Source organism: Toxorhynchites rutilus, chromosome 3, assembly GCF_029784135.1.
Source record: "Toxorhynchites rutilus septentrionalis strain SRP chromosome 3, ASM2978413v1, whole genome shotgun sequence".
Classification (NCBI taxonomy): Eukaryota; Metazoa; Arthropoda; class Insecta; order Diptera; family Culicidae; genus Toxorhynchites; species Toxorhynchites rutilus.
In genome coordinates, this window is record NC_073746.1 from 140,128,827 (window position 1) to 140,143,101 (window position 14,275).

General features: G+C 37.1%; 1 protein-coding gene across 1 annotated transcript in view; it reads left to right on the top strand.

The window, feature by feature from the left end:
• Nucleotides 1-235: 235 nt before the first annotated feature.
• The window catches only part of LOC129778547 (uncharacterized), a 118,432-nt gene continuing 104,392 nt past the window's right edge, over nt 236-14,275 (top strand). The window contains exon 1 of the mRNA XM_055785514.1: nt 236-1,134. The gene's annotated coding sequence lies outside the window, so the exon portion shown is untranslated. The remainder of the gene's footprint in view (nt 1,135-14,275) is intronic.

Consider the following 14,275-nt stretch of genomic DNA (forward strand, 5'->3'; position numbering starts at 1 on the left):
AAGCTGAATGGGAGAGAGAACCCAGACCCCTTCGCTCACCGATAAGAGCCGGTCGCATCGATCCCAGCATCATTTCAGAACGCAGATCAACTCGTTGGCGTCATCTCAAGGTGCCATATCGGAAGGATTCTGTGATGTTTGGTGAGAATGCTGAAAATGAGAGACACAGACTCGGAGAGGGCGTGTTTGTGTTTGCAGCTGCCGAGCGGTGGATTATAATAACATGGAAAAACAGAATCACCGCCGACTCCTGCGAATCATTCGTCTTCCAACGTTGGAACCGTAAGCATCGTTTTTGTTCGGAGTTCGTGCTCTGCCGTGGCTGACCGGGATTGTGTTTTCTAATTTAGCGGATATTGCTGCAAGCCTTTCGAAATTCGATTGTATATTTTTCTACAGTGTTTTAGAAACAAATAAGTTTGGGGATAAATTCCGGGGATTGATGCTGAGCGAACATTTTGGCATGAACGACCCTGCCAATTGAGCAAGTAGCAGCAAAAAAACGATAGCGCTCCCGTCCCGTTCGGGATGCAGCGGACCCACCGTTCGAAAATGTACTTTATTTGATCGTGCTCTAGTGCCGATGCCGTGGACGGAAATCTGAATCACTAGTTTACCAAAGTTACTCTCCAAAACGGTCCGAAGGCGCGCGGTTAGTGGGCATTCTAATGCGTGTGTCGAGAAGATATTATTGTTTTGGCAATTTAGCGGCCAATTTGGGAAAATAGCGAAACAAATCGTAACGACTGGCCAGTATAGTGTGGAACGGATTGTGCCTCCAGAAAATGATCGGCCCGGTCCGTACGAATGTGATTTTCGTGGAAGAACGGAAATAAACCCACTCCAAGTTTTATATAAATCTAAGAGTTGAAGGTGGAGCTAATTCCAGCGTAAGAAAGAAGAGAATAAGTCCGAATACCAACTATAAATAAAGATCTACGATATACGAAACAATAATCGTGATTTCAGAAATAGTCAGTGTGTCGAAGTAAGAACTAATATTTTAGGCGCTGAGTGATCTTTTCATTCGTGATATTCATCTTGTATGAATCTTATGCGTAGTTTGTTCAAGTGAAAAAAAACCCCAGTTTTATAGAGAATCATCTATCTAGTTGGGTCAGATAAAACGACAAGGTGAGTTAATTTTGATATTTCCAAATTAATATTTGAAAATAACATATTTTACATCAACATTTCTTCCATTTTGGATAACTTTATGCGGTTTTGATTGATTTTTCAATCCATTTGCGCATCAATGAATCTTTTGAACGTGACTCTTTGTTTCACGTTCAACCTCAAGTGAGTTTGTCATAGTCAATATGAATTAGTCAATCGTTTTGAACGGTTTGGAGAATTGCTGGTTCATAATTCATTGTTCATCATTCATTATCCATAAACACATGTAAAAAAAGATGTAAAAGAAACATTGAAATTGTACATTGGATAGGATTGATGTCGTTACTCAAATCTCGATTAAAATTCCGAATGTTCAAACCCTTGAAAGAATATGAATTATTATTAGAAATACAACAAATTGAATTCATTCTGCTCAGTTGTCGCAATTACTGTTACTTTCAACTTAAAATTAATGATCGGATTTTTTTTAACCTTAATTTTTTCAATTTTTGGAAGTTTTTTTTTGCATTAAATTATAATGATGTGTACACGGTTATTAGTTTTTCGATTCGGAAAATTTAGTTCCTTATTTTGACTGCTGTCAAAATTAAATCCCATCCAAATTGTGAATTGTTTAGTTCCTCAATTATTAATTCTGTCATGGCCATGTATCGCGTTATACGATCAAAATTTATTTCATTTCGCTTAAAGCTTCTACATCACTTAATTTCGAGAATTAGTGATGTCGCTTCATAGTGCAAAATTCTGTAATTCTGATGATGAAATAAATACCTATTTTGGTGATTCCATAAGGAAACTTAACCATACAACCATGGATTTTTTTTGAAAACAAATACAAAATATAATTGCTAGTCAAAGCTTGTCAGAATACGGATAGCTAAATAAATGTAATCAAACTATGTTTTTGTATTTCAAATGTATTTGATTTATCTCTATCTCTTGTTATAATTATTTTCCAAACATTAAATATGATCGTTCGTTTCTTCGATATTTACGTCCATCTTTGGATAAAGGTGCTCGACTTGAAATAAATCACTGGAGGAATCAACTAGAGCGTTCTCCAGATTTTCTGTATACTTGGATCTTCGATTTTTGACGAATTAAATCTGCGTTTTCTCCTTCTCCTGAAACGAAAGCAGGTGTATCTTTTTCGTTTAATTTTTCTGAAATGAAAATTTATTACAAAAACAATGAGTACTTTTAAGATAAATTTATCTAGGATATTTACCATTTTTTCTTCTTTTACGTGTCGACACATTTACCGGCGATTCAGAGGGTTTGACCTGATCTCTAGAGGATTTCTTAGAATCCCGATATGTGGTAGGTTGTATTTCTTGTTCGTGAAAAGTTTCTTCCGCTGATTCCTCCATGCTTTCTGGAATAACCAGTCCCTCAAGGACTGGTGATTTTTCGCCAATAATATCGAAAACTAACATGTCGACATCATTGGTCCTAGTTTCCGGTCCGCCGCTAGCTCCGGTTTTTCTTGCATTGTCTCGTTTTTCCTAATGTTTTGTAGTTTTTTTTTTATCAAAGTGATCATTGAAATATTTTATACATACCATCGACATTTTTCGGACATTTGGCCACCATACGTCTCGAATATATAACGGATCTTTGCCGCCTGGTAGAACTCCAATTGATTTTGCATACTCTCCTATGCTCGACCACGCCTTGTTACGTGTCTCTTTTGTTTGTGAAGCAGAAAAAGACCCAAACAATATATCCTTTTGTTCGCAAATGATATCGAGAACACAGAGCTTCAGTTTTCTTTGATCTTCACGTTTTGTCACTTTTTTCGAGGACATTTTTCGGAAATACTAATAAATTCCGTTCAAAACAATGACACGATTCAAAGTACGTAGAGTAAGAAGGTAGTATCTTCCCTGCTTTGTTCAAGTAGCAAAAAATAGTAATAACCAAATCGAATCCGTATAAATTCGAACATTTATTAATTTTTTTAAATTGTAACACAAGAACTGTCTCAAAATATGTTTCGAAATGATGAAATAGCAATTTACATAATCATTTTGAAATTGAAAATAGTAAAATAATCACACCTGTATTATAAAAACAATGCAAAAACCGATAAACAAATGTGATTATATCGAAACAGTGTTGCTCCCGCAAATTGGTAATATGATGAAAGATTAAGTATGCTGACCCACACTGCTGATTTTTTTCACTTTTATTAAAGCATCCTTCAAGAGTCATCTTCGACATTTTGCTGAAGTAAACAAAAACTCTTCAGTGTGAAATCGATAAAATATCACATAAAACCTCACCTGCAGTGAAAATGCCGCACACTATCGTGTTTATCGTTGGCTCGACTTGCGATTTTGTCACTTTTTATGCTTTTTATAATTTTTTAAATCAATAAATATTGAAAAAACTTCTGAAACTTCGAATAAATTGAGGCTTTTTTATTACTAACTACTTTGTGTGTGTAACACATGGGCTCTCCGTGTGCAATTTCCCATACCTTCTATTCTACGTACTTTGGACACGATTCGACTTTGATAGATAAATGATGCGTTACTAATAAAATAATGATGCGTTACTAATAAAAAAAAGTACTAATATTATTAGTCCGATATAATATTATTATGCAACGCAAAATATTAGCACTTGTAGTTTATACACTTGTAACTTGTAACTTGTAACTAATATTATTAGGCTGATTATGCAACAGGGCCCAGGTCTCTGCAACTGTTAACAGTATACCCTGCCTGGCATCTATCGGAGTCTGCCCTGTAATAAACTCAAAATCTGTAGAAAAGGCCTGCTGTAATCTAAAGAAAACAACGAGTGCTGGACCCGACAATATCCCATCTGTAATTTTGAATATGTGTTCTAACAGCCTCTCGTTACCGCTGAGCATCTTGTTCAGCCGCTCCATCCTTAGTGGCACTTCCGAATGCATGGAAAAAATCATTCATCTTTCCCGTTTTCAAAAAAGGTTGCAGAAAAGATGTTACGAATTATAGAGGAATCGCATGCCTCTGTGCTATCTCCAAGTATTTCGAGGTTATTGAGTTAGACTTCATTGCTTGCAAGAAATATATCGCCGAGGAACAAGCTTCATGCCCAAACGATCAACTTCAACAAATCTTGTTTTGTATACCTCGTTCATAGCTCGTTCACTTGAAAGAAGACAGCAGATCGACGCAATATACACCGATTTCTCTGCTGCATTTGACAAAATCAACCATAACATCGCTCTAGCCAAGCTTCAGCGTCTCGGTTTCAACGGCTCTTTTCTTAGCTGGCTACGTTCTTATTTAACCGACCTTGTCATGTCAGTGAAGATCGGTGATACCATATCTACTCCATTTCATGTAACATTTGGTGTTCGGCAAGGGAGTCATCTCGGTCCATACATATTCCTTCTGTATCTTAACGACATCAATTTATGTTTGAAGTGCTTGAAACTTTCATACGCAGATGACTTCAAATTATTCCTTCCTGTGAATTCCACTGTAAACGCCGAGTTTCTTCAACAACAGTTGGATATTTTCGCCGAATGGTGTGTAAAAAACAGAATGACACTTAATCCATCAAAGTGTTCTGTGATATCGTTTTCCCGCAAGCGCTCTTCAATAATCTTCGATTATAAGCTGCATGGTGTAATGTTGGAACGTGTCAACACCATCAAAGACCTTGGCGTCATGTTGGACTCCAAGCTGACATTTCGTGCCCACATTTCCTACATCACGTCTAAAGCATCCAAATCGCTTGGCTTCATTTTCCGCGTTTCAAAGCAGTTTAAAGATGTGCATTGCATAAAGGCACTCTACTGTGTACGGTCAATTCTTAAGTACGCTTGTGTAGTATGGTCACCATACTACCAAAATAGCATTCAGCGAATTGAATCAATTCAACGGAAATTTGTCCGATTCGCCTTAGGCAAATTGCCGAGGAATGATCCTCACAATCTTCCCAGCTATGAGGACCGTTGTAGACTGATTGGGTTGGACTTATTACGTTCTCGAAGAGATGTTGCCAAGGTTCTATTTACGTCAGATTTGATTTCATCAAACATTGATTGTCCTGAGCTTCTTCGGTTAATAAATTTCAACATTAGCCGACGTTATTTGCGTACCAATAATTTCTTGTTCCTCCCATCATCACGCACTAATTACGGTTATAATGAACCCGTTTCTTTTATGTGTCGTGTGTTTAACCGATGTAGTTCCTGTTTCGATTGTCATCTTTCTCGTTCGTCCCTTAAAGCTCTGTACTCTGTAGTCCTCACATAGATTTAGTTTACAAATAAGTTAGTTTTAAGAGGTATTTGTAGATTAGTTGTAAGTTTCGATTATTAGGGCACTCATGTAAAGCCTGTTGACGTTTTGTGAATAAATGTAAATAACCACTTTCAAATTGTCCAAGCCATTCCATATAAAATCTATCCGATGGTGCAGAGTCACCATAAACTTCCACAAGCATCCGATGCGCTTTAGCTGCACTTTCCTTCCAATGGAAAGGGAACTCAAAACATCCCGCAAATGGTGCTTTTTTGTAACGAAACTCGATATTTTCAATGCAGTAAGTATTGAACTTGTTGTACAAAGTTCAAAGATTTGTTGGCAATATATGGATGATAGATGTCGATACTTCACGGTTCAGAAAAATCAGCTGTCGCCATCGACTATTTACAGTAACTTGAGCCATTTTGTGAAAAGGGCACGATTTAAGTAGCACACCCAATAATTAAGAAAATATTTTTTAGATGATTTTAACCCCTTCACCTACGACATCGAGTCGCATTCGTGGTGCACATGCATATAATAGGACGCTAGAATGCTCAGCAGAGTAGTGGAATTACTCGATGCGTAAGTCATCGAAATCGTAGGCTAAGGGGGTTAATCCCCATTTAGATAATTCAATAGTCGTTCCTATGAATTAACAAACCGGGTAGTAGAAGAAAAGGAAAACGCAGATCCCTTCGTGTCCGGCGTGGCGTTTGCGAACCACTTTCAATCTCGTGAATCGCTGATAAGAACGTTTTCGCTCCGGTCCAGACGCCGAGATTTCTAGTGCGACGACAGGCAGAAAAAAAACTTTAAAAGCCGGTACAGTATACTCATTTTTAGAGTTTTTACAACCGCCGAGCGAATCACCAGCTTTTTCCCCAACACACCGAGCACCGGTTTCGACTTTGACAACAATGTTTTCGGCTGTCTGCAGCGAATAGTTTTTGTGCGTCTAGTCTTAATCAAAACCGAAGATAGCGCCTAGACGCGTTTTTTTATGCTGACCCGTTAGAATGTCGGCGTGTTTGTTTTTTTTCTTTTGTTCCACGGAATACTACGATAAGAAAACTATCAGCGCGTTTCGCATTCGTCTATAAAATTGGTCGATGCGAATATTTTAGCGTAAGGATGGGCAAAGGTACGGGCAAAGCGGGTAAGGTGGCGACAAGTGAGATCGTTCATCTTTGCGGCCCGCAAAATCAGTATATTGAGGGGCGCTATTGCAGCACACAAATAAAAAAAAATATTAACAAAAATAAACAAACAACCGAACTCGTCCCCGGGAGGCGCAGCCAACCAATATCGCTTCTAGACGCTGCCAGCATCTACAGGGCACTCTTATTGAAGTGTTTACCATGTGCTGGTGCCTAACGCATCTGCTACAGCCGAGATTTGACACTACTGTGCATAGTTCTGGAGGAATGGTCATTTTCCTCAATGAGTTTGTTAGAGATAATTTGGAATGAGCCTTTGACATTATACGCAAAATACTGAATGATGAGTCTTAGCTCAAGTCCGACGTGAATTAGAAACCCTTTTGAAATCAAGAGTGTACATTATATTATTCTCTGTTATAGAGTTTTGGCACTTTTCCAAAACGTAGCTTTTTGTAACAGCACTAGTTTTGATAATTCGTTTCTGGCCCTATTTCAATATAGTAATCAAACAAAGATACGTTCCTGTTTTGGTCTTCTATTTAATCTGATTTTTCTGTATCTAATCAGTTCGTGTTCGGCATTGTTGTTAACATTTCCGAGGATCCTCGATTAAAAATTTGTACCGAACAGTATTAGCCAAAGTGTTAAGCGTCACTATAATATAGGAAAAAAATAACACGTGGGCATAAAAAGCGATTTTCAAAAATGTTCACAGTGATTGGTCCTCTAGCGGAACCCTTGGAAATATACAATGTGATATTATTAATGCTTCGTTTCGCGTTCTTGCAATTCATTGCATCGCGATTCATTTGCGACATCGTAGGTAGGGCAGGTGGGGGTATAACGAACGTGTTAAGAAAAGCTTCAATTATATATTCGAAATTAAAACAGACCGAAAAGTAGATTTTTTTTTACGTAGGACTACGTCTTACATTAAGGGTGCCAAATCAGAAAACAGGTCACGTTTTTATGAAATAAAGTTAACGTTAATAACTATTTTTGCTGCGAACGGATTTTAACGATTTGAATACTAATCGAATCAGAAATTTTCAAAGATTTGTTTGATATGTTATACATTACAAGCCCATAGTCTGTATAGGGTTTAAATTGATGAAAATTGGAAGCATTCTCATTGTGTGCTTTACCGAACAGAGCTGTCAATAACGGGTAACTTATGCAACCACTTGAACAGAAACAACGAAGGGGAATAGCGAAAAGAAAATATTTGCGAAGTAAACTCCACCCTTGCATAGTAACTAAACTGTCGCTAGCGTATAAGTATTGCATCTTCTCTGAGGAAAATTCACAGAATCTTTCTGTTCCCGAAACAACAAAGATCGCTCGTTTTATGTTTTATGTTTCTCCTCGAGCTGTGAACGCTAGCGAATATTTCACTTGAAGTGCATCTGGCATTGCAATTAACACAACCATCCGAGCCATGACAAAGCAGGCGAAAAAAGAGAAGAGTGCAAACGATTATAAGTCGCTTCTAGCCATTAGTGTTTGGCTTTGTGTGTGTTGCTTGTTTTCATTGCGCGAGGCTTAGAACTTGTTCATTTTCTGTACATGTATATAGCACACCTTCGATACTTTTAGTTGCCATTCGTATTGCCCTCGTGAACATCGGCTCTGTTCTGATGCAACAAGCTCCTGGCATTGTTGACGGTTTTGACCGAGAGTCGAGAAACGATTTTTCATGAACGGTAATTTTGATGTTGTTTCATTTTTATCGCTGCAACTGTGTGCATCTGTTAGATGCGTATTCGATGCTTGTTGAATGGCGATGCACGGAAGATGCCTCTCGTTAAATACTTAGTGCAATGCGTGCATTGATATAAAGAAACAAATTGCGACATATGACCAATTAGTATATTGTTCTCGCAATGGCAAGAAAGAATCGTGGCGTCTCGAAATGATTCTACAAAACCGCCATTAAACCTTTTTCAAGGTCCCCGGAACTTTTTACTAAAGAGTATCCGCAAATAATATCTGAAATGATAACCAACCAATTAAAAAAAAATTGCGTTGTCCTACGTCTTAAGCGGTCGTTTCTCGGATACAACTTCTCGATTTTTGAATTTTTTTCGATGCGGGTAATTTGGACATATAGTGGCGGGAATATGAACAGGTTTGTGATATACGAAGCGTAGAGGTTTATCGCTCGTGAGAGAAATAATTTTATTCAACCAAGGTCTGAACTCATCACAAATATCCGTTAATTCATGAAAAAATCGAATTAATCCATCTACACCCGAACTAGCGTTGCCACTCGTGTCTTAAAGCGTCAAATGAGCAAATAAAATCATCTGTATCAAAACCTTTGCAATGTTTGTATGTATGAGAGAAGATATCTCTTTCCTTTTAATTTTTCATTTCTTTTGGGATTGTATCAAAAAAAAGTCCATACGATTATCAACAGGGATCGAATTAAGGCCGGCTGAAATGCTAGGCTGTTTCACACTACCACGCTATCCATATAGCTATTGATGCTATTGTATAAATGCGTGGTTACATTACACCTCATTATATAATGAATTTGGAAAGTGTTTTCTAAGAGTAATCAGAAGAATATAAACTGAATATATATTTTTCTCGGTCTAGGCCGTGTATGTGACAAAGTACGAGTAAAGTTTTATTCCGAGCTTATTTTCAATGTGTATCTTGTTTCGCCATTGCCATATCATATATACAGGGTTGCCACATATACAGAATATTCTGTATTTTACAGATTTTTCGCCAAATTTCAGATACAGAATCCGTATATACAGAATTACAGATTTTCAGAAAAAATACAGACTTTACAGATTTTTTTTAAATTCAATTTTAAATATTGAATTTATTACAGCGCATTCATAGATACCGTCATCCGGGGGCAAATTGATCACCGAGGTGAATTGATGAAATGTATTACTGAAAACAAACATACATCTTCAGAGGTATTATGCAATTTATTTTCAAACTTTTTTTATCTGACATGTTCAATAATCATCTGAAGGTTCTTTTTGTTAATGGCTCTCAACGAAACACTTATTAAAGTGCATAAAAATTAATATTTTTCGGAATAGTATTTTTGTTACCATTTTTATCTATTTGAAAGAAACATATTTTCTACACATCCAAACAATATTTATAGACGCTATACATATTAATTCACTTGACTTACTTGATGAGTTGAATAAGTAAACAAATACTTGTAATTACTATTCAATCAAGTGAGAAAAAACTATTTTACAAAAAAAGCACCATGAATGACCAGAACCGAGTCCCATCATACGACATATCGAACGTCTTGGTTTGTCAAAACTAGCTCATTGGTGTCCATTTCAAGGGTTTTTGGCCACATTAGGATAATCCGAATGGTCTCCGGATGAGCTGCAGATCAGTGCTTTAATCGAGTTATGGAAAGGCATGGCCATACCTTTAGGTGGATTGAAACAGGGTTTTGTATCCTCAAACCCTTGAATTATCATTAAAATGACCGCAGGTGAAGAAATGATTGATTTCCTATACATTTTTGTGCATATGACACTAGAAATTCCGCTAAAAAATTTTCAAATCGACGCTTAAATATTTTTTCAACAAAATTTTCCATAACGTTTTGTAACCTTAGCTCCAGTACTGATTTAAAAAATAATTGGGAATAAATCTGACAAAATAATTCGGAAATATTCACATTGATTTATAAATAAAGAAAATTATAAAGATGAACGCAACGCAACGAGGTGGCATTCAGGAGGCGGTTGTTAGCGAAATCTTGAGCGATTTGAAGAGCTTAAACTATTTTTTTACCGCTAATCGTATATTGACTCATATAAACGATCCTATGACTAAACCGATTATGCTATTCCTAAAGTCTGTTCTACCGCTCATCAATAAAGTCAATTGCGCTTATTAATCAGAATTTGATCATGTTGGGTAACTTATGTTTTGCGAGCGACGTTCAACGATTCGCTGATGCTGACCTTGATGTGAAAGATTTTGAAGACTTTCTGAAGATGCCTGAGGATGTTTACGTTGGTATCGAGATGAAGAAACTGACCTTCAATTCGATTTGTTGTGACATCTATATCGATCTTCTGGTTCCCGGAATAAATCGCCACAGAAAACGACTGCAACAGAAACCACCGCTTATAAAATGTGTAGTAGGCTATAAATATTGTGGCGCGGTATTGTATTTCAAAACAAGAATTAACCGGGCAAACGTATCGCCCCAGGCAAACGTAACGCCCCGGGCAGACGTATACCGTCCGACGCTCGCTAGAGCTCGGTCGGACATTGCTAAAGGATCGTATCCTATGTTTCAAACTAACCGGGCAATCAGTGGATCCCAGGTTTGCGTGCGAGACACCGCCGCTTCCGACGGCGGGTCGGCGGTGGACTCGGATTGCGTCATCTTGGCGGCATGGGCCGCCTCGATTCCTTATCCTCGCCAAATGGGGACTTCGTCCCCATTACATTGTCCTCAGAATAAATTTCGAAAAACGAGAACAAGAGAATAAATTTATAATAGAAATGTGAGGCACATGATGTTTTTCCCGCGCCAAATATTTCTAGCCTACTACACTTTTTCTAAGCGGTTGTTTCTGTTGCAGTTGTTTACTGTGGCGATTTATTCCGGTCACCCGATCTTCTATATCGAACTGAAGATGAACTTGATTTGTTACGCCAATTTCCTCAATTCGTTGAAGCAGGTTATAGATAAGGCTTGGATAACGAATTCAGACTACTCAAGACGAATCTTGTGGGGCAAAAATTGAGTGACTCAGATATCACTTGGTCCCAGCTGTCGGATGTCAAAAGACGTGATAAGAATTGTATGTACCCATTCGCTGTGTCATTTTTAGAAATTAGCGTAGGCAATTGACATGCCGTCTTCTTTCCCTTCCGTATTGCTCTTTAAGACCAAGAGAACATTCAGAAATGAGCATGGGTTGTGGAATGTTCCGAAAATTAACAGGTTATTTTAACATGAAAAATATAAAGCATAAATGCCATGAAAATGCGAAAAGTATTGATAAGAAATAAAATAGTACTCACGTATTTACCACCACAGCGCAGTTTTTATCATGAATTTACTATTATTTCGTGGTAAAATTTATCCTGAGGTCAATGTAATAGGAACGAAGTCCTCGTTTAACGAGGACAAGAAACCGATGCGGCACCAAGCCGCTCAGGTCTTTTGTAAGACCCTTTTTAATAACATTCAACAGCGTGTGTTGAGCGAATATTTTCGCATTACAATGCCAACAAAACAAAGTCCGGAAATCTGTTGGCCCCCACAATTACAGACTCTATTTTGAAAGCGAAATGTATCTATGTATCGGTTCCAAAAGGAGCTGCAATGATGAAATTAACGAAAATGTGAAAACCAAGTTCAACAAAATCATGTATAAACATCATACAATTCAGAGGATTAAAAGAAAACCTTTTTATGATTTATTTTGTTACAGTGATACGACTCCAACAACCCATAAATAAGAAAAATAAATTCAAAATGAAAATAAACCTTAATTTTCATGTTTTCCCTTAATTTTCCAATACAGATTTTTTACACAGATATTTTTGCTAAAAATACAGATATGCAGATTTTTTCAAAAAAATTCACAGAATCAAATGTGGTAACCCTGCATATATATTGTACAAATGCTATTTGGGAGTTTTTGCTAATGCGATTTGGGAGTTTTTTTGGGAGTAGTACATTTCCTGTTATTTTTAGCCTCATTTAATGGAATAAATCGAGATGCAACATGTGCTAAAAATTATTTTTTGGTATAGAAATTATATCGGCTATTCAGCAGTATAAACGGACAGACCCTCAACGATTTCCAGTCAGCTTTTAGACAGTTCAACTTCGGCGATTTTATTTCCACTTATAGATGCAGTGCATTCCTTAGGAATAGAATAATCAAACTTTTCACATTCCATCTCGCTCCCACTGGCAGTTGTTCGTTTCATTTAATTATTTCAATAATTTAATTATTTCAATAATTAAAATTTTCCACTCACTTCTCTGTTAACTCACAAACCGAAATAAAACCAACAGCGAACTGAATTTTGATATTAAACCACTCAAAATGGTTAATATCGAAGCCGCTAAGTTTACATCCACACGCAGAATCATGTATGATTTTCGGTTTTTGTTTCCCCTTTCCACCTTGGATCAGTATTCATTGCCATAGGGTGGCTCAAATTTTATAGAAAAACATGTAGAAGGTGTTCTAATTAACGGAAATCTGAAATTCAGAATGCAACTATACAAATCAATCACCTGTCCATATTACCCCCACTGTCCGTATTACCCGCACTTCCCCTACAGTGTCGTCGTCTACAGGATTTTATGTATGAATGAGGTAAATGTAAACAAAGGATTTATTTTTCATGAATTCTATTGTAGTTTATAAGAGAAACGAATACGTTGTGATATTGTAGAACCTACTTAAAAAGAACCCTTGTTTTCTTTTTTTGATAAACAAAACAGAATCGAGCAATTGTACCCTCTCTCAAATTAGCATGCCCGAAGGCTGTTGTAAATTTTCAAACATTGCTGAAAAAACGCCAAAAAATCATTACTTTACATGATTTTTGCTCACAATTTTTCAATCCCTTGTAGAAAACTCAATTTTACATAGGATGTTCATTTGATACGAAGAATTTAGTTTTCATTGATAAATTTCATCCTGAAGATGTGTTCATTTTTCCCGCCGCAGAGAAAGCGTCATTTTAAAAAAGATGTTTCTAAGGATGCTAGTATTTTAAATATTTCAACATATTTTGATCCACAGAACATCATAATTTTGTTTAATACTTACGTAGTTTTACGCGGGTAATAAATTTTATTTAATGGTAAGCTTTGTGATTTGTTTATATTTGTTACACCTATAATGGCTGTCAAACTCAACTTCGATGTTCCGAATTGCATCGCATTCAGTATGTCATCGGCCTTCGCGTGCTCCTCCCTCGTCACCTGAACCTAGTGGCGTAGTGTAGGGCGGAGAGGGGGGGCGGTCCGCCCCGGGTGTCACTCTTAAGGGGTGACACCCACGACCATGATTAGTGTATTCTATTTTTCAAACAAAAAAATCTTCAAGATTTCATGTGAGTTTCATTTAGTGTTGCTAATTTTAGTTTGTTAAATTTTTACGAGTTTGGTGTAGAGTGTAGTATATTTAACTTCGCTTCATCCTTGCCAGAAACAACGAACATGCAATTTTGATATTGCCCAATGACTGAGTATAATCTATTTAGGACACACTGTTAGCAAATTCAGTGTGCAAGTTGTAGAGGAAAGTTTCCAATCAAAATATATCACTCCGAATTGTCTTTTCCTAAGGGAAATCCCAATCTATTATTCACCGAGTGTATAAGTATGAAACCGGTTTTTTTTAAGAAAACACATGTTTATTGTGAGGTGCTCCCATGGCCGAGTGGTTAGCGTCACACATAACATGCCGGAGGTTCGGGTTCGATTCCCGTTCTGGTCGGGAGAATTTATCGTAAAGGAAATTTTCTTCCGACTTACATTGTAGCCATGCGTACTCTAGAGCTTGCCACTCAGAATGCATTTAAGGCGTGTAGGCATAGAAATCTCAACTAAGTACTAATAAAAATGACACAAGTAATACTACGTTAAGACGGCGAAGTTCCTCTAGGAACGTTAGTGCCATTTAAGAAGTAAGAGAAGACATGTTTAATGTGTTAAAACGATTTTTTTTATCAATCTCTGTC